Raw genomic sequence first — 27,362 nt, forward strand, 5'->3', positions numbered from 1 at the left:
AGAGATTATCATACTATGCAAGTCAGACAAAGACAAATACATCATTTATATGTGGGATCTAAAATAGAACATAACTTACCTATGAAACAGACTCACAGGGAACAGACTTGTGGTTGCTAAGGGGTGATGGAGCAGGGGCGGGATGGATTGGGAGTTGAGATTATCAGCTGCAAACTATTGTATATAGTATGGATAAATAACAAGTTCCTAATGTATAGTACAGGGAACTATACCCAATATCCTGTGATAATCCATAATGGGAAAGAATATGAAAAATAATAAAACTGAAAAAACTAGCATGTGCCAAAAAAAGTTGAGGTTCAATAAATTAAGAAGGTTTATACCCTGGTTTTCAGTTCATGGTTTGGCCTAAGTCCTTGTTTAAGTGAAAGTGAAAGAAAGTGCAAGTTGCTCAGTTGTGTCCGACTCTTGGTGACCCCATGGACTATACAGTCCATGGAATTCTCCAGGCCAGAATACTGGAGTGGGTAGCCTTTCCCTTCTCCAGGGGATCTTCCCAACTCAGGGGTAGAACCCAGGTATCCTGCATTGCAGGCGGATTCTTTACCAGCTGAGCCACAAGGGAAGCCCAAGAATACTAGAGTGGGTAGCCCATCCCTTCTCCAGCAGATCTTCCCAATTCAGGAATTGAACTGGGGTCTCCTGCATTGCAGGCAGATTCTTTGCCAACTGAGCTATCAGGGAAGCCCAAGTCCTTATTTAGCCATATATTTAAAAATTAGCCTTAGAGTGAAAGAAAGGGAAAATTAGCTTTCAGAAAAACATTCTCTAGGTATAACTGAGCTGAAGATTTAAGTATCACTTAACCTGCATGGGAAATACCCAAACTAAAGTCTTGACTTCGTGTTTTAGAAAGTAGAAATCTTTCACAAAGCCTGTGCAGCCACAGCTCACACCAACCCTTCCTGCCTTCAGGCTGGTCTGAGAAATCCTTTGGTACGAAGCTGGGCTCCCCTCTTACAGAGAGACAGACCGAGAGGCCCATGGCCATTTCTGCGACAATACAGCTTGTTCAGATATAGCAGCAAGAGCTTAAATTCCCACCTTATCATCCCATTTTTATTATCCTGCTAGTCTGCTTCTCCTGTTTATTCTTTAAAAATACTACCTGAGACTTTGCTATTGCTAGAGCAGCAAATCATGTGATGGCAAATGAATACCAGAGGAAAAATGACTCCATTTTTTAAAAATGTAGCAAAGGGAATAGTGGGAAACGGCACAACTGCCTAGATGCAAAGGTTTAAGGGGCCCTCCTTAACAACTGACGAGATTCTGCAGCATCCATAAGCAGACAACATCCTTCATAAAGCTGGGTTTCTCAAAACGCAACCCCATATACACTGAAATAGAAGGTATTTTATATTTTTAACAGAGGATGGTCTGTCTGGATGAAACTGAGTCTTAAATGTGTGATGTGTATGAACAAGAAGGGGAGAATGGCTCTACGTCTGAGGAAAGGGGAGTATTTATTCAAATGGGAAAGTAGTTTGTATTTTTGAGACTGTTCTCGGGTCTCAAGCCCCTGCTTTCATATGAACCTTGTGCCTTCGGTTCTAAGATGCTGTATGTTCGTGTATATGTCTGCATGTGCACCCATGTATGTATGTGTGTGTGCAGAGATGCCTATTCCTTCCTTCACGATTCTATGCAAATCTTGCCTCCCTGTAATCTCTCCAGATGGTGCTAACCCATTCCCTAGCCACGAGAGTGGTTCAATCTCCAATGGGAGACTGGGAGCATGGTTAGTGTTGACTCCGTGGATATTTGCTGGTGCCAAGTACTCTCCTAACTGCTACAGAAAGACCCACGAGTGACCCTTTGCAGCTCAGATTCTAGTATTAATACTGAAGTGCTTGCTTATTTCTGGAACTCTTGTTTCTATACATTTATCATGAATTTCTCACCTTGTATTATTAGGTGACACATTTCTTGGGTATAGGGACAGTGCCTTCTACTTTTGGGGGTTTTCTTATATCCTGGACAGGGTTTTCATGTAAGTCCAGTAAATCAAATATTGAATTCCTCACCACAAAAGATAAAAGGACTGAGTTTTTTCAAAGGCATTGTTTCTCAAATGTGTGCTGAGTAACGCTTGGAATCAAAAGGACTGGAAGTTACTGAAGAGAGGAAAAGGGATTCTCTTTTTTTTCTTTCTTTCCTTTTTTTTTTTCAATCCATCATATTCCCTGAAGGAAAGTTTCGATGTGGTACTAGTATGACTTCAACCCAGGTTAATCCCCTTTCAAATAAAGGGAGAGAGGCCTGGGGCTCAGAACCTTTGGCAAGCAATATCATCTAGCCAGAATTTAATAACTTTTGCTTTCATTGTATTTATTATCTTCAATTAAAGTACAAGTAATACTAGTTTACCACCTAATGGCAAATAAATATTTCCATAATGGAAACCAATGTATTCAAGTATCACAGTGAATGTACTTAAAAATAGTAAATATAATTTAAGGTGGTATTCAGATAATCTAAAACCCATGAAGGTAAAAAAAGGCCAACTAGAACACATGAACTTTTGCCCTAAAATACGGTATTAACAGAAGCCAAGGTTTTCAGTTCTGTACCTGTTTGGGCAAAATCTAATTTGAATCTGTTGTTTTAGAACAATAGCATGCCCTGTCTGCTCAGGCTGCACTTATTACCAGAGGGAACCGCTCCAACTCCAAATTAAAAACATTATCAGCAATCAGAGACGAAAATCCAGTTATTAAAATCCTTCAAAGTCCAGTGAAAGCTCAAACTCCTGGCTTTTTAAAGGATTAGTAACACCTCAATATCAGTTTATATTTGGTCCATGGAGGAGAACTAAATGAGGTTACTTAGAAAATCCATGATTAAGGACAGAGGGCAACATAATCCAGAGGGAAACTATCCAAGGAGCACTTAAGAACAGTTGTAATCAAGTGAATAAAAAACACTCTTGGTTTCAAATTCAGAGAAAATGTGACTCTCTCTTCTCTTCTTTAAGAGGGAACTAGCATTAACCAGTCATGTTATCTGCCATCTTCTAGGCCTTCTAGACAGGAAAATATGACCAGGTAATAGATTTAAACCTGTTATTCTCCCAACTGAAGCTTGTGATCAGCCATAGCCTACCCAATGTGAAACCAGGAGGACTGGACCAAAGGCAGATTATCTTGGTTCATATTTTAATTCTGTATTTTTCTCCTAGAAACTGTCAGCATTGGTCTGTTCTGAGAGATTAAGTCTCTCTTGAAGGTACTGATTCTTACTAACTACAGAATCCAACTATTTTATTTAGCCATACATGAGTCCCACACCCTAAGAAAAGGCCCATATTGAATAAAACTGTGACTTACTATCTCCAGTTTGCTTTACCACAAAACCTTTTAAAAACAGGGATTTCATTAAATTGGCACTCTTACTGGCAGTCTGTGAAGTGCTACCTTTTCCAAGGAATTGCCCATCTTCCTCCATGTTGGCCCTATATAGGCCAGGTTGGAGGAGGTACTGAGTGATTTGAAACCAACCTATTTATTTATCCACAACATCTGATAAACTCCACAGTAGATTGATCCTTTGGTTTAAGTGCTTCAGGGTTCAAACATTTCATTTCTCTGTAAGGAGGCTATTTAGTGCCCATGACTTGTTATAGGAATTTATGGTTACTAAATTAGCAAGTGTTGGAGGAGCATGGAACAGTCCTATAGCAATGGGCTATTCCTTTAGAGAAGGAGCAGGGGTTCTAAAACGACCAATGGGTGAGGGTCAGGCCTTGGGAAGGTGCTGATTATTCAGCATTGGAACCTCTGGGGGGCAAGGGAACAGAATACAGCTTATAGGCCCTTTGGGGTTGTTGAAACACAGCAGGCGGAGTGCATGCTGATGGAAACCTTGGCCTAGCACTGACCTTCTTTTCTTACTTACAAATTTCTCCCAAGCTACCTACTATGTGCCCAGCACCAATTATGAACTCAGGGAGGGAAGGATTCAGGCAAATAAGACCCCTGTTCTTATGAAACTATAGCTTTACACTATACACATTTAAATGCCTTAAATGGCCTAAACTATTCTCACTTATACTTGATTCCTTTCTCTCCCCTGTCATTCATTCATTTAACATATTGAGCACACCCCAGTCATGATAATTCAGTGAAGGGTGAGACCTGGTCCTCAGAAAGCTTATAGCCTGGAAAGAGGAAAACCCATGTAATCAAATAAAATCACAATTCTGTGCTAAGATATAAGGGGGGATAATTAACTGCCAGTGGAAACACAAAATATTTCATAAAGTGGTTAACATCCGAGTCTTCGGGATGAGTTGGAAGCAACACAGATGAAGAAGGAAAAAATTTTAGCTGACTATACAATTGCTATGCCAAAGCCAATCTTCATTAGTAAGATTAACTTGAGGATTTGGTCTCTCTTTATCACTGTTAGATTTAAATAAGAACAATACCTTACATTTATTAACTACTTCACAGTATACAGTCTAACTTCATATATAAGCTGTCTCCTTCACACTAGCTCTGTGGTCTTATTTCGAGACAGAGCAGCATCCTGAGACTCAGAAGTGTATGACAATCCCTACATAGTAATCTGGTAAGCTGGGGACTTGCTCAGTTGGCAAGGATGGAACTTGACTCTATCTTCCAAGTCTAAGCTACACTGGTTCTGTGACCTCCCTTGGAGTAGTCCCTGCATTTGCTGATGACTTGTATATAGATTACTGCAGATTCTGTAAGAAAGTACAGTAGTACAAACAAATGCATACTTTCTGTAATTGCTTCAAGTGTAGACTCAACAAACGCTTGCAGAGAGTGTTTTGTCTTTGCCCTGAGTACAGTTCAGTTCAGTTGCTCAGTCGTGTCCGACTCTTTTCGACCCCATGAATCGCAGCACGCCAGGCCTCCCTGTCCATCACCAACTCCCGCAGTTCACTCAGACTCACATCCATAGAGTTGGTGATGCCATCCAGCCATCTCATCCTCTGTCGTCCCCTTCTCCTCCTGCCCCCAATCCCTCCCAGCATCAGAGTCTTTTCCAATGAGTCAACTCTTAGCATGAGGTGCCCAAAGTATTGGAGTTTCAGCTTTAGCATCATTCCTTCCAAAGAACACCCAGGGCTGATCTCCTTTAGAATGGACTGGTTGGATCTCCTTGCAGTCCAAGAGACTCTCAAGAGTCTTCTCCAACACCACAGTTCAAAAGCATCAATTCTTCAGCACTCAGCTTTCTTCACAGTCCAACTCTCACATCCATACATGACTACTGGAAAAACCATAGCCTTGACTAGACGGACCTTTGTTGGCAAAGTAATGTCTCTGCTTTTGAATATGCTATCTAGGTTGGTCATAACTTTCCTTCCAAGGAGTAAGCGTCTTTTAATTTCATGGCTGCAGTCACCATCTGCACTGATTTTGGAGCCCAAAAAAATAAAGTCTGACACTATTTCCACTGTCTCCCCATCTATTTCCCATGAAGTGATGGGTCCAGATGCCATGATCTTCGTTATCTGAATGTTGAGCTTTAAGCCAACTTTTTCACTCTCCATTTTCACTTTCATCAAGAGGCTTTTTAGTTCCTCTTCACTTTCTGCCATAAGGGTGGTGTCATCTGCATATCTGAGGTTATTGATATTTCTCCCGGCAATCTTAATTCCAGCTTGTGCTTCTTCCAGCCCAATGTTTCTCATGATGTACTCTGCATATAAGTTAAATAAGCAGGGTGACAGTATACAGCCTTGATGTACTCCTTTTCCTATTTGGAACCAGTCTGTTGTTCCATGTCCAGTTCTAAGTGTTGCTTCCTGACCTGCATATAGGTTTCTCAAGATGCAGGTCAGGTGGTCTGGTATTCCCATCTCTTTCAGAATTTTCCACAGTTTGTTGTGATCCACACAGTCAAAGGCTTTGGCATAGTAAATAAAGCAGAAATAGATGTTTTTCTGGAACTCTCTTGCTTTTTCCATGATCCAGCAGATGCTGGCAATTTGATCTCTGGTTCCTCTGCCTTTTCTAAAACCAGCTTGAACATCTGGAATTTCACAGTTCACGTATTACTGAAGCCTGGCTTGGAGAATTTTGAGCATTACTTACTAGCGTGTGAGATGAGTGCAATTGTGCAGTCGTTTGAGCATTCTTTGGCATTGCCTTTCTTTGGGATTGGAATGAAAACTGACTTTTTCCAGTCCTGTGGCCTCTGCTGAGTTTTCCAAATTTGCTAGCATATTGAGTGCAGCACTTTCACAGCATCATCTTCAGGATTTGAAATAGCTCAACTGGAATTCCATCACCTCCACTAGCTTTGTTTATAGTAATTCTTTCTAAGGCCCACTTGACTTCACATTCCAGGATGTCTGGCTCTAAGTGAGTGATCACACCATCGTGATGATCTGGGTCGTGAAGATCTTTTTTGTACAGTTCTTCTATGTATTCTTGCCATCTCTTCTTAATATCTTCTGCTTCTGTTAGGTCCACACCATTTCTGTCCTTTATCGAGCCCATCGTTGCATGAAATGTTCCCTTGGTATCAGCAAAAATGTGTCTTAATGCTAGTGATTCCCAGTTCACCACTCCTCCAGTGGAACTTCTAGTATATGGAGCAAGCATGAAATTTCCTTGCATGTTTTATTAGCTCTGGCTTTGTATCAGAGTCTAGTGCAGCTCACTGCTCCTGACACCTGGGCTCTACTACAGACGACAGAATCAGACACTTCTTGGAGGTGGAGCACGGGTGTCTATTTTCCAATGATTCCTAATGTTGATAAGGGAAAGGCTCCTTTGAGAAGGGAAAGGCTACCCACTCCAGTATTCTGGCCTGGAGAATTCCATGGACGGTATAGTCCATGGGATCACAAAGAGTTGGACACAAGTGAGAGACTTTCACTTCACACACACTTAATGTTGACTGAGCAACAAAAATGCCTGTGGAGTTTTGTTTTTTTCCCTCCTTTCTTTTAAAGCAAAGTATAGGTATGCTCGAACATTTACAGAATTTACCTATCCTTCTATCATGGGAGTTCAGCACCAAATTTAAATACGTGTTCCTGTGCCATTATACTAAGTAGATTTTCAGATAACATCTAATCAATCTGAATTTGATTGAGGTACAATTTTGTTGGTGTTCCAATGATAAATTGATTTTTAAATATGTCAGCCTATTTAGAAGGAAAACAAATTTCAACTCCCTGGGGACCCTTACAGCGTGTAACCTGTTCTGACACACAGGGCCATATGCTTAGAGGGGCCTGCATGTGTGAGTGCTAAGTCGCTTCAGTTGTGTCCAACTCTTTGCAACCTTATGGGCTGTAGTTTGCCAGGCTCCTCTGTCCATGGGATTCTCCCAGGCAAGAATGCTGGAGTGGTTCTGACCCAGGACGGAACCCTCATCTTATGTCTCCTGCGTTGGCAGATGGGTTCTTTACTACTAGAGCCACCTGGGGAGCCCTAGAGGGGCCTATGCCTGGTTTAATGCTCCACTGTCTCTCTCTTGAAATTCTTTTTTGAACCAGGGCCCCTGTATTTCCATCCTGCAACAGTTCTTGGAGTCACAGGCTTCTGTGTTAGGGCTACTTCAGCCTGGTTTTCCTATTGGCTGAGTAGAAAATGTGGTTGAAAAGGCTGCTTGTAAAATGGGCAATGGACAGATCCATGATGAGAGTTGGGTCAGAGAAGGTGCAGGTTGAGGCCGGCTATGGAAGATAAGAGTCATCAGACTTTTCAGGACAGGAACAGAAGCCGGGATGTCAGGCGCAGCCCTGAGGCAGGGGCGAGGGGAAGAGGACCTGGGCTGTGGGGACAGCTGGAGGAGGCTACCAGCAGCCCTTCACGTGTAAGCCTGAATCCTTTCTGAACTCTGCCTTGCTCCCTCTCTCCCTCTTTGTCTTCCCTCTACAAGTCACTGCTTGTTTTCAGCTCCACAGATGTGGAGTTCAGAAGTAAACATTTGTAAGGAAAAAGGTGGTGGGGAAAGGATATCTAGAGTTCTCCTGACAGATGGGCTCAGAGGAAACATTCTTGCCTTGAGAAAAAGGATGAAAAATCTGTCCTTGCTTACAATTCCACTGGCCAAAAATTTCATGAGGTTTTTTTCCATAAGATGGTACAGAAACACCCGAATGAACTTCTTGGTGAAGCCAATAGCTACAGAGCCTATAAAGTTCCTGGACTGCAGACGCACCCCCTCAAATCTATTTATAGGCTACAAAATAAAGAAGTTGAACCAACATCGTCATTAAGAGTTATCTCCTTCACATGTTTATCTTCTCCAATGCTTCAGAGGCCATATTTGGCCTCTTTTCCACCCCCCTTTAACCGGAGTTCAGTTGATTCACAGTGCTGTGCTAGTTTCAGGCGTATATAAGATAGATAACTAATAAGGACCTACTGTGCAGCACAGGGAACGCTACTCAATAATCTGTAATAACCTATATGGGAAAAGAATCTTAAGAATTGATATATGTATATGTATAACTGATTTACTTTGCTATACAGCTGAAGTCTTTGAAGACAAAATGAAAAGTTCACAATTAAATGACTAGACATTTCAGTGATTCTGTAAACCCAGTGTTCTCCAAGTTCTCTTATAAAGACCTCTTGATTCTTATGCTGCCACCCACTAATGAGAACAACCGTCTTTTTAAAGCTAGAAGAATATTATACCTCAGCCCAGAATAGAGTGGTGTTAACCTTTCTCTTTACAGGAAACAGACACCCTTTCCCCGCCCCGCCCCCCACCCCCAATATATGTAAAGATACAGGTGTCCTTTCTAGAAATTCATTCTAAAATTGTGTTTTGTGACTCATTCCTATCTGGCCTCTTCTGCCCTGAAGGTGGTTTGGTTGCTGCTAGCCCTTCCCCCGGAGAAGGCAATGGCACCCCACTCCAGTACTCTTGCCTGGAAAATCCCATGGACAGAGGAGCCTGGTGGGCTGCAGTCCATGGGGTCGCTAAGAGTTGGAGACGACTGAGCGACTTCACTTTCCCTTTTCACTTTCATGCATTGGAGAAGGAAATGGCAACCCCCTCCAGTGTTCTTGCCTAGAGAATCCCAGGGACGGGGGAGCCTGGTGGGGTCGAACAGAGTCGGACACGACTGAAGTGACTTAGCAGCAGCAGCAGCCCTTCCCCAGTCCCTCAAAGTATCTAAAAATACGAATTGGTGTTTGTCACTTCTGTTCGCTTCTCCCCACGCCCAGTGATTTAAAAAGTACTCTCTGATAGTCACCATATCTCAGGGTGAGTCATGTATAATTTTTCAATATTTACATTTAAAATTTTATCAATATTCACTCTTAAAAAAATGGAATCCTTGTTATATATCAAATGCTTATCTTTTATGTATCTTTTATATATGATACCTTATCTTGGTTAAACCTAACAACTGAAATAGATGCATTAGTCCCACTTTTTCAGTTGATGAGACTGGGGATTTTAGACCTAACAACTTGCCTGAGAACATAGGACTCAGTTGAGCCCCTGGGGCTCTGCTTATTCTGATTAAGAGCTCAAGGTTGGGATGGAGCCTGCCAGAGGGGGTCCGATTCCTAGCCTTGCCATTTCCTGGATGGATGACCTTGGGTAAGTCACTTAACTTCTTGTTTCTCATATTCCACATCTCTAATATAATAATATCGTCACATGAGGGTTGTTGTAAATATAAAATGAGTTAATATATGGAAAGCATTTAAAAGAATACCCAGAATATAGTAAATATACCATAATAACTATCATTATCGCTTCTCCAACATTCCCACAATGCTGTGATCTGTCTTGCTATACATCAGTAAAGCCTTGGGTTTCTGAGCAATTTCTTCATGCTCTGAGAGCCAAAACTGCCAGGATAATTCCAGCTTATTGGGGACATGCATGCATGCGTGTGCATGCTCCATGACTTCAGTCATGTCCAACTCTTTGCGACCCTATGAACTGTAGCCCACCAGGCTCCTCTGTCCATGGGAATACTGGAGTGGGTTGCCATGCCCTCCTCCAGGGGATCTTCCAGACCCAGGGATGGAATCCACATCTCTTATGTCTCCTGCACTGGCAGGTGGGTTCTTTAGCACTAGAACCACCTTATTAGGGGACAACCTACTTAATTAACCAGGTCATGAATGACAAGGGCAGACTAAGGATCTCTGCAGACAAAGACAGTAAAGAGACACAGAACCAAATACAACATGTAACCCTTGAGTGGACGCTGGACTAGAAACATTTTTTCTTTTACAGAAAATATCTGTGGGTGAAACTGTAACAGGAGGGAAAGGGGCAGGGCACAACTTCTGAAAGAATGACATAGCCCAAGGACACAACATAAATGGATTAGAATCAAATGGGTCCAAGATGGCAGACAAGATCTTTGACTAGAACTTGATCCTCAATCAACAAGCTAAATGACACATCCCGAAGTGCCATGACAGTTCCAATGCACTGTCAAAAGAAGCAGCAGTGGGAGGTAGCCCAAATCCTGGAAATCTCCATCCCTTCCCCCACATAGGGGGAGGAGTAATAATCCTCCCACTCATTAGCATATGAAATTACCCAGCCTATAAAAACTAACTTTTCATGCAAAGATGGGCACAATAAAGGACAGAAATGGTATGGACCTAACAGAAGCAGAAGATACTAAGAAGAGGTGGCAAGAATACTCAGAAGAACTTATAAAAAAGATCTTCATGACTCAGATAACCATGATGGTGTGATCACTCACCAACAGCCAGACATCCTGGAATGTGAAGTCAAGTGGGCCTTAGAAAGAATCACTATAAACAAAGCTAATGGAGGTGATGGAATTCCAGTTGAGCTATTTCAAATCCTGAAGATGATGCTGTGAAAGTGCTGCACTCAATATGCCAGCAAATTTGGAAAACTCAACAGTGGCCACAGGACTGGAAAAGGTCAGTTTTTATTCCAATCCCAAAGAAAGGCAATGCCAAAGAATGCTCTAACTACCGCACAATTGCACTCATCTCACACGCTAGTAAGTAATGCTCAAAATTCTCCAAGCCAGGCTTCAGCAATATGTGAACCGTGAACTTCCAGATGTTCAAGCTGGTTTTAGAAAAGGCAGAGGAACCAGAGATCAAATTGCCAGCATTTGCTGGTTCATCGAAAAAGTAAGAGAGTTCCATAAAAACATCTATTTCTGCTTTATTGACTATGCCAAATCCTTTGACGGTGTGGATCACAACAAACTGTGGACAATTCTGAAAGTGATGGAATGCCAGACCATCTTAACTGCTTCCTGAGAAATCGGTACACAAGTCAAGAAGCAACAGTTAAACCAGACATGGAACAACAGACTGGTTCCAAATTGGGAAAGGAGTATGTCAAGGCTGTATACTGTCACCCTCCTTATTCAACTTATATGCAGAATACATCATGAGAAATGCCAGACTGGATGAAGCACAAGCTGGAATCAAGACTGCTGTGAAAAGAAGGGAAGTGAAAAGCAAAGGAGAAAAGGAAAGATATACCCATTTGAATGCAGAGTTCCAAAGAATAGCAGGGAGAGATAAGAAAGCTTTCCTCAGCGATCAATACAAAGAAATAGAGGAAAACAACAGAATGGGAAAGACTAGAGATCTCTTCAAGAAAATTAGAGATACCAAGGGAACATTTCATGCAAAGGTGGACTCCATAAAGGACAGAAATGGTAGGGACCTAACAGAAGCAGAAGATACTAAGAAGAAGTGGCAAGAATACACAGAAGAATGTACAAAAAAGATCTTCACAACCCGGATAATCACGATGGTATGATCACTCACCTAGAGCCAGAAATCCTGGCATGTGAAGTTAAGTGGGCCTTAGGAAGCATCACTATGAACAAAGCTAGTGGAGGTGATCAAATTCCAGTTGAGCTATTTCAAATCCTTAAAGATGATGCTGTGAAAGTGCCACACTCATTATGCCAGCAAATTTGGAAAACTCAGCAGAGGCCACAGGACTGGAAAAGGTCAGCTTCCATTCCAATCCCAAAGAAAAGCAATGCCAAAGAATGCTCAAACTACCACACAATAGCAGTCATCTCACATGCTAGTAAAGTAATGCTCAAAATTCTCCAAGCCAGGCTTCAGCAATATGTGAACCGTGAACTTCCTGATGTTCAAGCTGGTTTTAGAAAAGGCAGAGGAACCAGAGATCAAATTGCCAACATCAGCTGGATCATTGAAAAAGCAAGAGAGTTCCAGAAAAACATCTATTTCTTCTTTATTGACTATGCCAAATCCTTTGACGGTGTGGATCACAATAAACTGTGGAAAATTCTGAAAGAGAGGGGAATACCAGACCACCTGACCTGCATCTTGAGAAACCTATATGCAGGTCAGGAAGCAACAGTTAGATCTGGACATAGAACAACAGACTGCTTCGGAAAGGGGTATGTCAAGGCTGTATATTGTCACCCTACTTATTTAACTTTATATGCAGAGTACATCATGAGAAACGCTGGGCTGGAGGAAGCACAAGCTGGAATCAAGATTGCTAGGAGAAATATCAATAACCTCAGATATGCAGATGACACCACCCTTATGGCAGAAAGTGAAGAAGAACTAAAGAGCCTCTTGATGAAAGTGAAAGAAGAGAGTGAAAAAGTTGGCTTAAAGCTCAACATTCAGATAACAAAGATCATGGCATCTGGTCCTATCACTTCATGGCAAATAGATGGGGAAATAGTGGAAACAGTGGCTGATTTTATTTTTCTGGGCTCCAAAATCACTGCGGATGGTGACTGCAGCCATGAAATTAAAAGACGCTTACTCCTTGGAAGGAAAGTTATGACCAACCTAGACAGCATATTCAAAAGCAGAGACATTACTTTGCCAACAAAGGTCCATCTAGTCAAGGCTATGGTTTTTCCAGTGGACTCAATGGACGTTAGTTTGAGTGAACTCCGGGAGTTGGTGATGGACAGGGAGGCCTGGTGTGCTGCAATTCATGGGGTCGAAAAGGGTTGGACATGACTGAGCGACTAACTGAACTGAACTGAAGTCCCCAATGCAAAATAAAATGTTCAAAAGAAAAAAAAAATCTAAAAAAAAAAAAAAATGAAGAATGGTATAGCTCAAGGGCAGAACATAAATTGATTAGAACCAACTAGATTCAAGATGGATAACTCAGCTTCCACTTGTCCTTCAGCCTCATTTTATACTCATTGTAGCACATCAGCATGCTAAATGACACACCCCAGGCAAAAAGTAGCTGGTGGCCCAATTCCTGGAAATCCCCACCCCTTCCCAAAATAAAAACACTGCCCTGTACCCTGTGCTTCTTTTGGCTTTCAAGATGGCCCACACTCTCTCTCTGGAGTGTGTTTCCTCCCTGAATAAACCTTCTTTCACGTTACAATAGCTCTTGAATTCTTTCCTGCATGAAGCGAACAACCCACACTTGGCAGCCATCCCAGGGACTTGGACGTGACCTGGGATGTGACCTCATCCTCTTGCACTCCCTTCTCTTTCATGCATTAATATTAGATTGTTTATTTCTACTGATTAATATTTTTATCATTTTATTTCAAAATAATTTTAGACTTATTTTAAAAATTACAAAGCAATAATACCCTTTACTTGTAAACCCTTTACCTGCATTCTCCAAATGTTAAAATTTGTCATATTAATCATTCTCTCTCTTCTTTCATCTTGTGTATGTGTATATTAATTTCTCACATATATGTGTGTGTGTCTTGAGAGTCCCTTGGACTGCAAGGAGATCCAACCAGTCCATTCTGAAGGAGATCAGCCCTGGGATTTATTTGGAAGGAATGATGCTAAAGCTGAAACTCCAGTACTTTGGCCACCTCATGCGAAGAGTTGACTCATTGGAAAAGACTCTGATGCTAGGAGGGATTGGGGGCAGGAGGAGAAGGGGACGACAGAGGATGAGATGGCTGGATGGCATCACTGACTCGATGGACGTGAGTCTGAGTGAACTCCGGGAGTTGGTGATGGACAGGGAGGCCTGGCGTGCTGTGATTCATGGGGTCGAAGAGTCGGACACGACTGAGCGACTGAACTGAACTGACTGATGTGTGTGTGTGTGTGTGTGTGTGTGTGTGTATGACAGTAAATTGCAATTATGATTCCCTTTTATCTTTCAATATTTCAGTGTATATTTCCTCACACACAGATATTCTCTTCCTTCACCAAAGAACAATGATGAGAAATCCAGAAATTAATACAGTACTACTATGTACAGAAATTTAAATTTTAACCATTTTGAAATCGTTTTGAAATCTTAGACTGGGACTTGAACCCATGTGACTAAGACTCTAACCCAGCCAAAACCCTCGGTACCCGGTTTCAGGACCTAATGAATCTCAGGTTCTTGGTATCTCATCGCGGAAAGAATTCAGTGAGAGACAAAGTGATAAGTAACAAATGGATTTATTCAGATTCAGAGAGAAGCACACTCCACAGAAAGACTGTAGGCCATCGCAAAGGGTGAGTGTGGCCATGAAATGTGGCATGGTTAGTTTTTTTCAGTTCAGTTCAATTGCTCAGTTGTGTCTGACTCTTTGTGACCTCATGGACTGCAGCACGCCGGGCTTCCCTGTCCGGGAGATGGTGATGACCAACTCCTGAACCTTGCTCAAACTCATGTGCATTGAGTCAGTGATGCCATCCAACCATCTCATCCTCTGTCGTCCCCATCTCCTCCTGCCTTCAATCTTTCCCAGCATCAGGGTCTTTTCCAGTGAGTCAGTTTTTCACATCAGGTGGCCAAAGTATTGGAGTTTCAGCTTCAGCATCAGTCCTCCCAATGACAGTCAGGACTGATTTCCTTTAGGATGGACTGGGTGGATCTCCTTGCAGTCCAAGGGACCCTCAAGAGTCTTCTCCAACACCGCAGTTCAAAAGCATCAGTTCTTCGGCATTCAGCTTTCTTTATGGTCCAATTCTAACACCATACATGACTACTGGAAAAACCATAGCTTTGACTAGATGGACCTTTGTTGGCAAAGTAATGCCTCTGCTTTTTAATATGCTGTCTCTGTTGGTCATAGCTTTTCTCCCAAGGATCAGTTCAGTTCAGTTCAGTCGCTCAGTCGTGTCCGACTCTTTGTAACCCATGAACTGCAGCATGCCAGGCCTCCCTGTCCATCACCAACTCCCGAACCTTGCTCAAACTCATGTGCATTGAGTCGGTGATGCCATCCAACCATCTCATCCCCTGTTGTCCCCTTCTCCTCCTGCCCTCAATCTTTCCCAGCATCAGGGTCTTTTCAAATGAGTCAACTCTTTGCATGAGGTGGCCAAAGTACTGGAGTTTCAGCTTCAGCATCAGTCCTTCCAATGAACACCCAAGACTGATCTCTTTTAGGATGGACTGGTTGGATCTCCTTGCAGTCCAAGGGACTCTCAGGATTCTTCTCCAACACCACAGTTCAAAAGCATCAATTCTTCGGCACTCAGCTTTCTTTATAGTCCAACTCTCACATCCATATATGACCACTGGAAAAACCATAGCCTTGACTAAACAGACCTTTGTTGGCAAAGTAATGTCTCTGCTTTTGAATATGCTATCTAGGTTGGTCATTACTTTCCTTCCAAGGAGTAAGCGTCTTTTAATTTCATGGCTGCAGTCACCATCTGCACTGATTTTGGAGCCCAAAAAAGTAAAGTCTGACACTATTTCCACTGTTTCCCCATCTATTTCCCATGAAGTGATGGGTCCAGATGCCATGATCTTCATTTTCTGAATGTTGAGCTTTAAACCAACTTTTTCACTCTCCTCTTTCACTTTCATCAAGAGGCTCTTTAGTTCTTCTTCACTTTTTGCCATAAGGGTGGTGTCATCTGCATATCTGAAGTTATTGATATTTCTCCCAGAAATCTTGATTCCAGCTTGTGCTTCTTCCAGCCCAGGTTTCTCAGGATGTACTTTGTATATAAGTTAAATAAGCAGGGTGACAATACACAGCCTTGACATACTCCTTTCCCTATTTGGAAGCAGTCTGTTGTTCCATGTCCAGTTCTAACTGTTGTTTCCTGACCTGCATATAGGTTTCTCAAGAGGCAGGTCAGGTGGTCTGGTATTCCCATCTCTTTCAGAAGCTGCTTAATGATCTTATGACAGTTCCAGGTGAAGCGTGAAGGGACACAGTCATACATATATGTGTATCCATTCTCCCCCAGTGGGCTTCCCTGGTGGCTTACATGGTAAAGAATCTCCCTGCAATGCAGACCTGGGTTCATGCCTTGGGTCAGGAAGATCCCCTGGTGAAGGAAAAGGCAATCCTCTCCAGTATTCTTACTTGGGAAATCCCAAAGACAGAAGAGCCTGTTGGGCTACAGTCTATGGGGTTACAAAGAGTTGGACAAGACTGAGAGACTAACATTTTCACTTTCTTTATTGTCCCCTAAAGCCCTCTTCCAAACCAGGCTGTCACATAACACTGAGCAGAGTTCCATGTCCTATACAATAGGTCCTTGTTGGTATAAGGGATGTCATACAATATTTCTCCTTTCTATCTGGCTATGTCATTCTTTTAATACTTCCTTGGTGGCTCAGACGATAAAGCGTCTGTCTACAATGCGGGATACCTGGGTTTGAGCCCTGCGTTGGGAAGATCCCTGGAGAAGGAAATGGCAATCCACTCCAGTACTATTGCCTGGAAAATCCCATGGACAGAGGAGCCTGGAAGGCTACAGTCTACAGGGTCGCAAAGAGTTGGACATGACTGAGCGACTTTCCATGTCATTCTTTTAAAGGCTGTGTCCTGCCACCTTCCTGTCTCAGTATAGTAAAAGAGTACTGAATTCAGAGTTGGAAGAACTGAGTTTAATTCTAGCCACTATTTCCTTATGTTCTTCAGAAAGTAATATAAATTCTTTCAGACTGTTTCTAATCTAAAAATTGAGACTAATAAGACCTACTTCACTGGGAAAAATGTGTATATGCTGAATATGTATAAATCCATGGCTGAATTTATAAAGTTGCAGTGCTGTGTACAAATCATAAATGTTACTAAGCAGTTCAACATGGACTCTGCTACAGGTCAGTTTCAGTGAGGCTCAGGGGTTCACTTGGGAATATCAGGCAAGCAGGGGAGAAAACACAGGTGAACTTTCCATTTCATGTTAGAAATTCATTTTTGCTCACTCCCTACAGAAGAAAAGGTTTTTGATAGGGAACATAGTCTATACTGAAACTGAAAGTTGCTAAGTCATGTCCGACTGTTTGCAAGCCCATGGACTGCAACCCACCAGGCTCCTGTGTCCATAGGGTTTCCTCGGTAAGGATACAAGAGTGGGTTTTCATTTCCTTCTTCAGGAGATCTTCCTAACCCAGGGATTGAACCTGGGTCTCCTGCATCACAGGCAGATTCTTTATAATCAAAGCCACCAGGGAAGCCCACAAAAATGTAAATATGATGATCAATTGTTAAGATGAATTATTTTCCATCTTGCAATAGATCAGGATCATCCTTTAGCATTTAAAAAAGAAATGGATGGTTGGATTCCATTCCACGGGAGTCTGATTCATTAGGTGTCAGGAAGATCCTGGGCATATGCACATCAAATAACTCCACAGATATTTCTGATGTTAACTGGGGTTACCAATCGCTGCCCTGGATAGAGAGTTAGTAAAAGTAGGTGACCTAGAAATCAGGGCTGGAACCATGCCTATCTGATACTGCCTAAGTGATCAGAAATCTCCCAGTTTACTTGGCATTTGCTAGTACACTGGAGGTCCTTGACATGGATAATATGCCCAGAGATGGGCAATAAAGGAGACAGTGAACTTTGACAGGGTCATCTTGAGTATTCATGAGAGAGAAATGAAGCAGCCTCACAGACAGGTCTATAACAACACACAGTGACTCAGGAAAAGGACTTCAGTGTGTTCTGATGCTCCCCTATAGGCTTGGGCCCAAGGGGCAATGCTGTTTGGGAGGCTTTCTCTGCAGCTGACCTCATAATGGATACTGAAAATTCAAGCCCATGGAATTACAGTACCCTTAAGAAAAACCAAACCCACAGGTACTTGTTTCTTGGGAAGTTCTTATTGCTATTCTTCACATACATTTCAGTTTGAAAAGCTCCAAAAGGAAAATGATCAAGTTAGAAAGTAGCAATTAAAATTATTTAGAAGATAGGGCATCATTTTTATAAAGACATATTAGAAAAATTTTAAAGTGCTTAAATCAGATCAAAGCAGACAGAATATGTAATAAACAATGATGGAATAGTTGGGATGGACTTTTCTACTAAATTCACAAAGAATTTGAGAGGGCAAATGTTGAAATAATCTAAGAAATGTTGAGATAATTTAAGATTTAAGGAAAAAAGAACTCCTTATATTCAAAGATTTAAAGGGTCAAATGGCTAGAATGCAATCTTTTGAAGGGCAAATTGGAGATGTTGAAGGAATACTTTTAATTTTTGATAACAATGTTATAAAAAGCAGTTACCGTACTTTTTCTATAAACTTTCCTGCTACTACTGCAAAAGTTATTCTGGGCTAAATACATTCCAGTGAAATTTCAAGCTTCTTATCATATATGTAAAGAGCTTGTTGCATAGTTTCTGGGAAAGATAAATTGAGACAATGGCCTTGAGCTGAGGTGGCCAGTGCTCCGGGTGGGTAGATAGTGGCCTGGAGACGGCTGCACAAGGAGAATGAGATGAGTTGCCAGCTAACGCTAAGAAGACAGGGAGGCTCCCCTCTCCACCTGTGCTCCAGCCAACGCCACTGTCACTGCCCAAAGCAGCCTCTGAACCTCACAGATCTTCCCTAGCTCAAAGGCTCCCTGGCTCCTGTTTCCCATTGTACTACATCAGACTTCTTGGTGTGGCTTTCATATAGCCCAACATTACAACCCTCTAAAACCAGCTTGCTTCTGGCTCCAGTCACTCTCCCTCTCCTGATGCTCAAGGGCAGAGAAAGGACTTTACTGCTTGAAAAGTCCTTTCTTTTATTCTTGCAGGGCAAAGGATGCCCCTTTTAATTCTTTTCTATAGGTCAGAGCTCTTTACATGTAGTGGGCTATAGATGATAATTAAATATCTGTATTATGTTCTCTATTTCTCTTCTTATCACCCAATCTTTCTCAAAGTTGGCTACAGATTAAAAAGAAGCTTTTTACCTAAATAGACATTTCTCCAGAGAAGACATACAAATGGCCAAGATGCACAAGAAAAGATGTTCAACATCACTAATTATTAGAGAAATGCAAATCAAAACTATACTGGTCGGAATGGCCATCATAAAATTAACAAATAACAAATGCTGCAGAGGGTGTGGAGGAGAAAAGGGAACCCTCCTACACTGTTGGTGGGAATGCAAGTTGGTGCAGCCAATGGAAAACAGCATGGAGGTTCCTCAAAAAACTAAAACCAGAGTTGCCATCCAGCAATCCCACACCTGGGCATATATCCTGAGAAAACCATAATTCAAAACGATACGTGCATCCCTATATTCACAGCAACACTATTCACAACAGCCAAGATATGGAAACAACCTAAATGTCCACTGACAGATGAATGGATGAAGAAAATATAGTGTGTAAACCACACACATACAATGGCATACTACTCAGTCATAATAAAGAATGAAATAATACCATTTTCAACAATAGGAATGGACCTGGAGATTATCATACTAAGTGAAGTAAGTCAGAAGGAGAAAGACAAACACCATATGATATCACTGATATAAGAAATCTAAATATGACACAAAAGAACTTATCAATGAGACAGCAACAGACTTACAGACATAGAGAGCAGACTTGTGGATGCCAGGGGGAGAGAGGCTGTGAGAGTTTGGCATTAGCAGATGAAAACTATCATTTCTAGGATGGATAAATAACAAGCTCTTATTACAGTAGAGAACAGAGAACTATATTCAGTATCCTGTGATAAAGCATAATAGAAAAGAATCTGAAAAAGAATGTGTATATATACGCATAACTGAACCACTTTGCTAAATACCAGAAACTCACACAACATTGTAAATCAACTATACTTCAGTAGAATACATTAAAAAAAAAAAGTTTCTTACACAATCTCCATCACTGACTTCTGCCAATCATGCTGATACAAAAACAAACACTGACATTCACGGACAGAACGGAAAGAGCTCTGTCTCTAGGCCAGCAAAGACCATGGCTGGTTTGCAGTGAACAGTTTGGGGCCGTAAAGAACTGGAGAGGATTTCAGGAGGATAAGAAATGAGTGACTATATTTCTTTCAAAAAGGGAGAGTAAATAGCCTTCCACAAAGAGGAGATTATGACAGAGATATGCTTCAGACAAGTCCTTTTAATATCATGAATCAATCTTAATCTCATTTTCAAACAAGAATATCAATGTCCCATAAATACTCCAAAAGTTCTTTAAGTTTCCAGAATAGTATAAAACAATGAATCATGTAAAGCTTATCAGTTTTAAAGATATAATTCAGAGTTGCTTAGTTCTTATTCTAAGCCTTATTTTGAATGGTATAACCTGGCCTTGGTCTCATCAAAAACCTCGATATTTTATTTAATGTTTCATTTTCTCTTAAATTGCTTAAAACAGAACAGTGATGTCAAAGGCTTAAACAGAATCCAATCAATTAAAATATAGGTGACTTCCTGTTAGCATATTCCTCTGGGGCTATTTTCAAGAATAATGTTGATAGATTGTGTTTTAAAACAGAGAGGTTTTCTATGGATTCTGTCTCTGGGAACTTTACAGTAGAGAAAGCTGACAGTGTTTCAAGATAAAGCAGTAATAACAGCAGTAACAACACTGAAAATAATGTGGTGAAGACTGCCACTGCCCACCCAGGACTCATTTTCCCTTCCTCCTGCATAAAGAGGATTTTGATTTTGTTGGTGGATCAGTTCAGTTCAGTCGCTCAGTCATGTCCGACTCTTTGTGACTCCATGAATTGCAGCACACCAGGCCTCCCTGTCCATCACCAACTCCCAGAGTTCACTCAGACTCATGTCCATCGAGTAGATGATGGCATCCAGCCATCTCATCCTCTGTCGTCTCCTTCTCCTCCTGCCCCCAATCCCCCCCAGCATCAGAGTCTTTTCCAATGAGTCAACTCTTCGCATGAGGTGGCCAAAGTACTGGAGTTTCAGCTTTAGCATCAGTCCTTCTAAAGAACACCTAGGACTGATCTCCTTTAGAATGGACTGGTTGGATCTCCTTGCCATCCAATGGACTCTCAAGAGTCTTCTCCAACACCATAACCAAGTATATAACTTCTGTTACAGGTGGTGGGGAGGGAAGGATGATGACTCATTTCTGACTAATATCATATAAGCAAAAGTGTTGGGTAGGGCTTACAGGAAAGCTCCTTAAAAGCAGGCACACTCATCTGGCAGTATCCTGTTGCTCTTTGCCCTTTAGTTCTTTCTGCTGGAATGAGCACACGATGCCAGAGACAGAGTAGCCGCCTTGGAACTAAGGGGCAATCACAAGGGAAAGGATAAGAGCATTGCAGAGATCTGGGGGCTGAATTCCAGAGCTGCTAAACCAAAGCCTATCGTGGCCTGCCTCCTCTTGTTTCACAATAAGAAAACCTCTACTTTTTTGTTGTATTTTTGGCACATCTGTTTCTAGCAGCCAAATTCTTAATGGATATAAATAACAGTAATAACTACAATAACACTGATGATAACAACAGCACTGTTCTACTAAATGCTCTGCATTATTTCATTTAATACTTACTGATCTATGATTATTATCTCTGTGTGACAATTGAGGTTTGGACCCCCATAGCCAGCTAAGAAGCAGAGTTAGGATTTGAGTCCTGGCAATCTAATTTTACTGAAGAAGGAAATGGCAACCCACTCCATGATTCTTGCCTGGAAAATCCCATGGACAGAGGAGCTTGGCGGGCTACAGTCCAAGGGGGTTGCAAAGAGTTGGACATGAGCAAGTGGGCCATAATCTGCCAACCCTTATTAAAGCATTCTATGTCTAAATAGCACACATCTCTAGCTGGCAACATACATCATTTTCGATGAGTATATTCATAAATAGCAAAATCATACTGATCATACAGCAGAGAAGATATTTTGTCACAAGTTGTATCTGCCATGTGGGAGGCCTTCATATTTTGTGTCCAAAAATCTAGTTAAAAATAATTTTAAGGGACTTCCCTGGTGGTCCAGTGGTTAAGACTCCATGCTTGCAAGCAGGGGGCAAGGGTTTGATCCCTGGTCAGGGGACTAAAATCCCTCATGCCATGCAGTATGGCCAAAAATTTTTTTTAATTAAAAATAGATTAAAATATAATTTAACATTTCTTGGTACTTAACAAATGCCAAAGATTATACTAATTGAACCCCAATAGAATACAAATTCACCTTATTAATGGTGAATTATGCTTTTTTTTTTTACATGACTTCCTCCCTCCCTCCATTCTTTCTTCAGATTCAAGAAAATTTTCTGACTCAGAGAAGCAGCCAAAAACTCACTTCAACTTTGGTCACTGCACAAAACTATATCAACCATAGCAGCTTAGAGAGAGCAGGCAGAGAGTCCGGTACCAGTGCAACTGATGTTCTATTTCTTACTTGATACTCAAAGCTTCACAGGTTCTTATCACAGCAGTGATTATAAGGAAAAGGTATTATTTGCTTTCTACAAAGATTAAATATATTGCATTTGCGTAAGTTCTTTTCACTGATACGTTATCCAAAAAAACAATCCTTGTTTTTGCAAAAAGCGTTAAAGTGTTTCAAAACTATTTCTTCATTTAGTTCTGTATTGATAAATCACTCAATATTTACTATGAAGTGAATGCCTTCTTTCCCTCAGTCCTCTTCTTTAGCAAACCCCGGGTGTAGCTAGTCTCTAAGGATGGCCTTTATGAGTTGCACCATCCAGTATTCGTAGCCTTGGGTATCTGCCCCTACACTGATATAGGCTGGCCTGGGATTCACTTTGACGAGAGATGTTAAGACGAATGAACGGGATGTACTGGAAAGTTTATGTGATGGAAGGGATGTTGTGCCAGTTCTTGATCTAAGCCTTAAGAAGGCCTAGCTGCTTCTGCTTTTGGCAGTCCTAAGCTGCCACATAAGGAGTCTTTCTGCTGGACATGTGACCATGTGGAGAAGCAGCAGCTCTGAGTCGACTTGGAGAAAAAGGAGTGTTCAGCTGTCCGATCCAAGCTCTCTGTGGTTCTCCACCAAACGTCAGAGATGTGAAAGAGCTCTCTTGAACATTCTGGCCCAGCTGAACCCCTATTTGACTGCAGCTCCAGCCAGCATCACAGGAAACAAATAATCCACCAAAAGAACAGAAAACCACAGAATTGAGAGAGAGAAAATGATTATTATTATTTTTTTTAGCCACTAAGTTTTGGGGTCGTTTATAGCACAGCAATAGATAATTGAAACACTCTGAAATAATAAAAAAGAATATATGAATTTGTTTCTTTGCTGGGAATCATTGCAGTGAATACTCAAACCATACAGACTTCTACCTGGAGTTAGTAAAAAAGAAAAAAAAAATTAGTTTTTTTTCTTTCCTGAAAAAAGCTTATTGACCTGGTCTTGACTTGGCCCACAGGAACACAAAGTGAAAAACAAGATCTTCAGAATAGGGTAACTTGGGGATTATCTAGGAGACAAGTGATCAATCAACACATTAGTGTTCTACAGAGAGAAGCAAATGGGTGCCATGGAAAAATCATCGGTGTTGGAGTCAGATGTAGATCTGGGTTTGCCTTCTGGCATTTCTGTTTCCTTGCTATGAGATCTTGAGCAAATCATTTAGTATCACCAAATCTCAGTTTCCTAAGCTCCCAAGTGAGAATACTGGCTGCTGCTGTTGCTAAGTCACTTCAGTCGTGTCCAACTCTGTGCGACTCCATAGACAGCAGCCCACCAGGCTCCCCCGCCCCTGGGATTCTCCAGGCAAGAACACTGGAGTGGGTTGCCATTTCCTTCTCCAATGCAGGAAAGTGAAAAATGAAAGTGAAGTCACTCAGTTGTGTCCAACTCTGTGCGACCCCATGGACTGCAGCCCACCAGGCTCCTCCGTCCATGGGATTTTCCAGGCAAGAGTACTAGAGTGGGGTGCCATTGCCTTCTCCAGGGACTACTGGCAGTTCCCACCTTTTAGGACTGTTTTAAGGTTTTAATTAGATAAATGTACGTAAAATGCCTAGCACAGTTTTGCTACATAACAGGTATTCAGAAAATCTTATTTTGTTGCCCTTATAGAGGTATCATGATGCGATCTTGGCTGAATTGAAGGCCTAAGTCTGGGAGCATGCCTCCCTCCCACCATAGTTCCTCTGATTGCCTTCCAAGGGATGGCAAGAACTGAATTCTCCGTCTGACCAACAAGTATTATGATGTCCATCTTGGGCTACTGTTACTGGCTGAACTGTGTTGCCCCCACATTCACATGTCTCTTAGTTATCTCAGAATGTGACTGTATTTGGAGAAGGATCTTTAAACTGGTGAGTAAATTAAACGGGTGGTTAGGGTGGTGAAAGTGAAAGTGAAGTTGCTCAGTGTGTCCGACTCTTTGCAACCCCATGGACTGTATTCTACCAGGCTCCTCTGTCCATGGGATTTTTCAGGCAATAGTACTGGAGTGGATTGCCATTTCCTTCTCCAGGGGATCTTCCCAAACCAGGGATTGAACCCATGTCTCCCATATTGTAGACACTGGTCTGAGCCACCAGGGGGTGGATCCTAATCTTACCCTTGTAAGAAGAAGAGATTAGGGCCCAAACACACACAGAAGAAAGACTGTGTGAAAACCAGAAGACAGCCTAGATGGGGTCACTAGGCTGGGGATGGGGAGGGAGATGGGAGGGAGTTTCAAAAGGGAGGGGATATATGTATACCTCTGGCTGACTCATGTTGAGGTTTGACAGAAAACAGCAAAATTCTGTAAAGCAGTTATCCTTCAATAAAAAATAAATTAATTAAAAAATAAATAAAACTGAAAAAAAAAAAAAAGACAGCCATCTACCAAGCAAGGAGTGAAGGCCTCGGAAGAAACCAAGGCTACTGACACCTTCATCTCAAACTTCTAGCCTCCAGAAATATGAGGACATAAATTTTTGTTGGTTAAACCACCCAGTCTGTGGCACTTTGTATGGCAGACATGGTAAACTAGCTACTCTGAAAATGATAAAGGTACCTAAGGCACATGAAACAAGCTAATAAGTCACTGGTTACAAAGGGAGTGGAAAGGAATGCAGTAGAAGGAGATGGGGGAAACGAAAAGAGAATGGAGAGAGGCCTTGCTACCTGGGGAACTCGGGTTGTGATGTCATTTGGGATCTGCCTAAGTCCATGCCTGAGCCTGGCAGGTAAAAGGTTCACCTAAGGATACAGAACAGCCAAAAGAAAATAACATCTCTATACCAAATGCAGAAAGAGAAAAAACTCTGACCCTTGGGACCCTCTTCCTCTAGAAAAGTATTAAAACGGCTTACAGTACAAGTATAAAGGGGAAACGCTCTGCTATTTTGAGCCTCTTTCACTCTTGGAAATGACATTTGTGGTGTCAACATTCAATGAGAGCTGTTCAGAATTTGGCACTTTTAATTCATGCGAGAATGCCAATTCCACTGAGTAAGGAAGATATTAGAGCTATACTTAATATAGAGTGCAAATATTGCACTGGAGTAGGTTAGAGATAAAAATGTCAATTATATGTAAAATTAAATACCACCTTCTTGAATCATTCATCTTGGCATCATGGAAAATTTTCCAGCCTTCTCCAAGAGTGTCAGATTTGGTAACATTAATTCATAAATGGCCTGATTCCTGAGTGAGTCACCAGTGACTAAAATACTTTGAATAAATGTTCCACTTATTTAAATTGTCCAGTCAAAACCACAATTTACTGAATTCTCTGCGGTGGTTTATATTTTTAAAGACTTATAGTTACCACTTGCATCCTCTCAATGCTCCTGTGCTACTGACACACAAGAAGCTGAGTAGACATGATTAACAGGATGCTGACTGGGCACCCCAGTGTCTTAAAAGTCAACAAAAACAGACTGATTAAATACGTAGCCGTGGTGATTATATTAAAAAATAGAGCTTACTCCCATGAGCAGATGATCCTGGGTTTCAACTGTACTGTAACTCACTTCAGTCATGTCTGACTCTGTGCAACCCCATAGACGGCAGCCCACTAGGCTGCTCCATCCCTGGGATTCTCCAGGCAAGAACACTGGAGTGGGTTGCCGTTTCCTTCTCCAATGCATGAAAGTGAAAAGTGAAAGTGAAGACGCTCAGTCATGTCCGACTCTTAGCGACCTCATGGACTGCAGCCCACCAGGCTCCTCCGTCCATGGGATTTTCCAGACAAGAGTACTGGAGTGGGGTGCCGTTGCCTTCTCCGCTGGGTTTCAAGGCAGGACCTTATTGCATCTTTGTCTCTGGAAATTCTAAAATAACTGCTTTTAGTGAACAAAGGACGTTACAATGAAACTTGAAATTATGGGAGATTATGAGAACAGAGCTTAAATTGAACAAAACCAAACCATAAAAATCTAAGATTTTACTGTAACCTCTTTTAAAACTGAAATTCTTCAGATCAGATGGAAACTTAATACCTGGGTTAAAATTTAGTGCTAAATATAAACCAAAGATTTAAGGACTATGAAGCTGCCATTAAAGATATACCCTTCCAAATTAGTCCTGATGGCTGTTAGAGTCATAAAATATTCAGAAGAAAGTTACTAATCCATGTCATTATATAATTTTAATTAATTTAATGATTCTCTTATTTGTTCCTTAGTGGAGGGAATTTTCTGAGTCCTTCAGTGACACTGTGGAATTTACTTTGCTTCTAATCTGTAAACTAACATACAAAATAATAAATAAAAAATAGTGAAGAACCTTGCCAAGGTTCTTCCCTTTTGCTTATGCCCAGATCCACTCATTTTTTTTAATTATTTATTTTATTTTTGGCTCCCCTGGGTCCTCACTGCTGCTTGTGGGCTTTCTCTAGTTGTGGCGAGTAGAAGCTACTCTCCAGTTGCGGTGCCCGAGTTTCTCCTTGCAGTGGCTTCTCTTATTGCAGACCATGCGCTCTAGAGGGTGTGGGCTTCAGAGGTTGGGGCACGTGGGTGTAGCTGACCCTCCCGGCACGTGAGATCTTCCTGGACCAGGGACTGAACCGGTGTCCTCGGTATTGAAAAGCAGATTCTTAAGCACTGGGCCTCCATGGAAGCCCCTAGATTTATTCATTTAAATGTGAAACAACATTTTTAAGTTGGAGATACTGAATGTAATGTCTGAACATGTTAGAAAAAAGTGCCCCATAGGCCAGCATGATAGGTTCTGCATGACTAAAATATCATATACTTGAATGAGAAAAACTAATATGTATTCATCTCAGTGGAATGATATTAGTCATAAAAGCTCTAGCTGTAAAATGCTTATTA

The 27,362-nt window shown here is 41.6% G+C and overlaps 1 protein-coding gene across 2 annotated transcripts in view; it reads right to left on the bottom strand.

Moving 5' to 3' along the window:
- Positions 1-27,362, bottom strand: part of NME7 (NME/NM23 family member 7) — a 245,919-nt gene that overhangs the window by 1,675 nt on the left and 216,882 nt on the right.

This window comes from Bos taurus, chromosome 16 (genome assembly GCF_002263795.3).
Source record: "Bos taurus isolate L1 Dominette 01449 registration number 42190680 breed Hereford chromosome 16, ARS-UCD2.0, whole genome shotgun sequence".
Taxonomy (NCBI): domain Eukaryota; kingdom Metazoa; phylum Chordata; class Mammalia; order Artiodactyla; family Bovidae; genus Bos; species Bos taurus.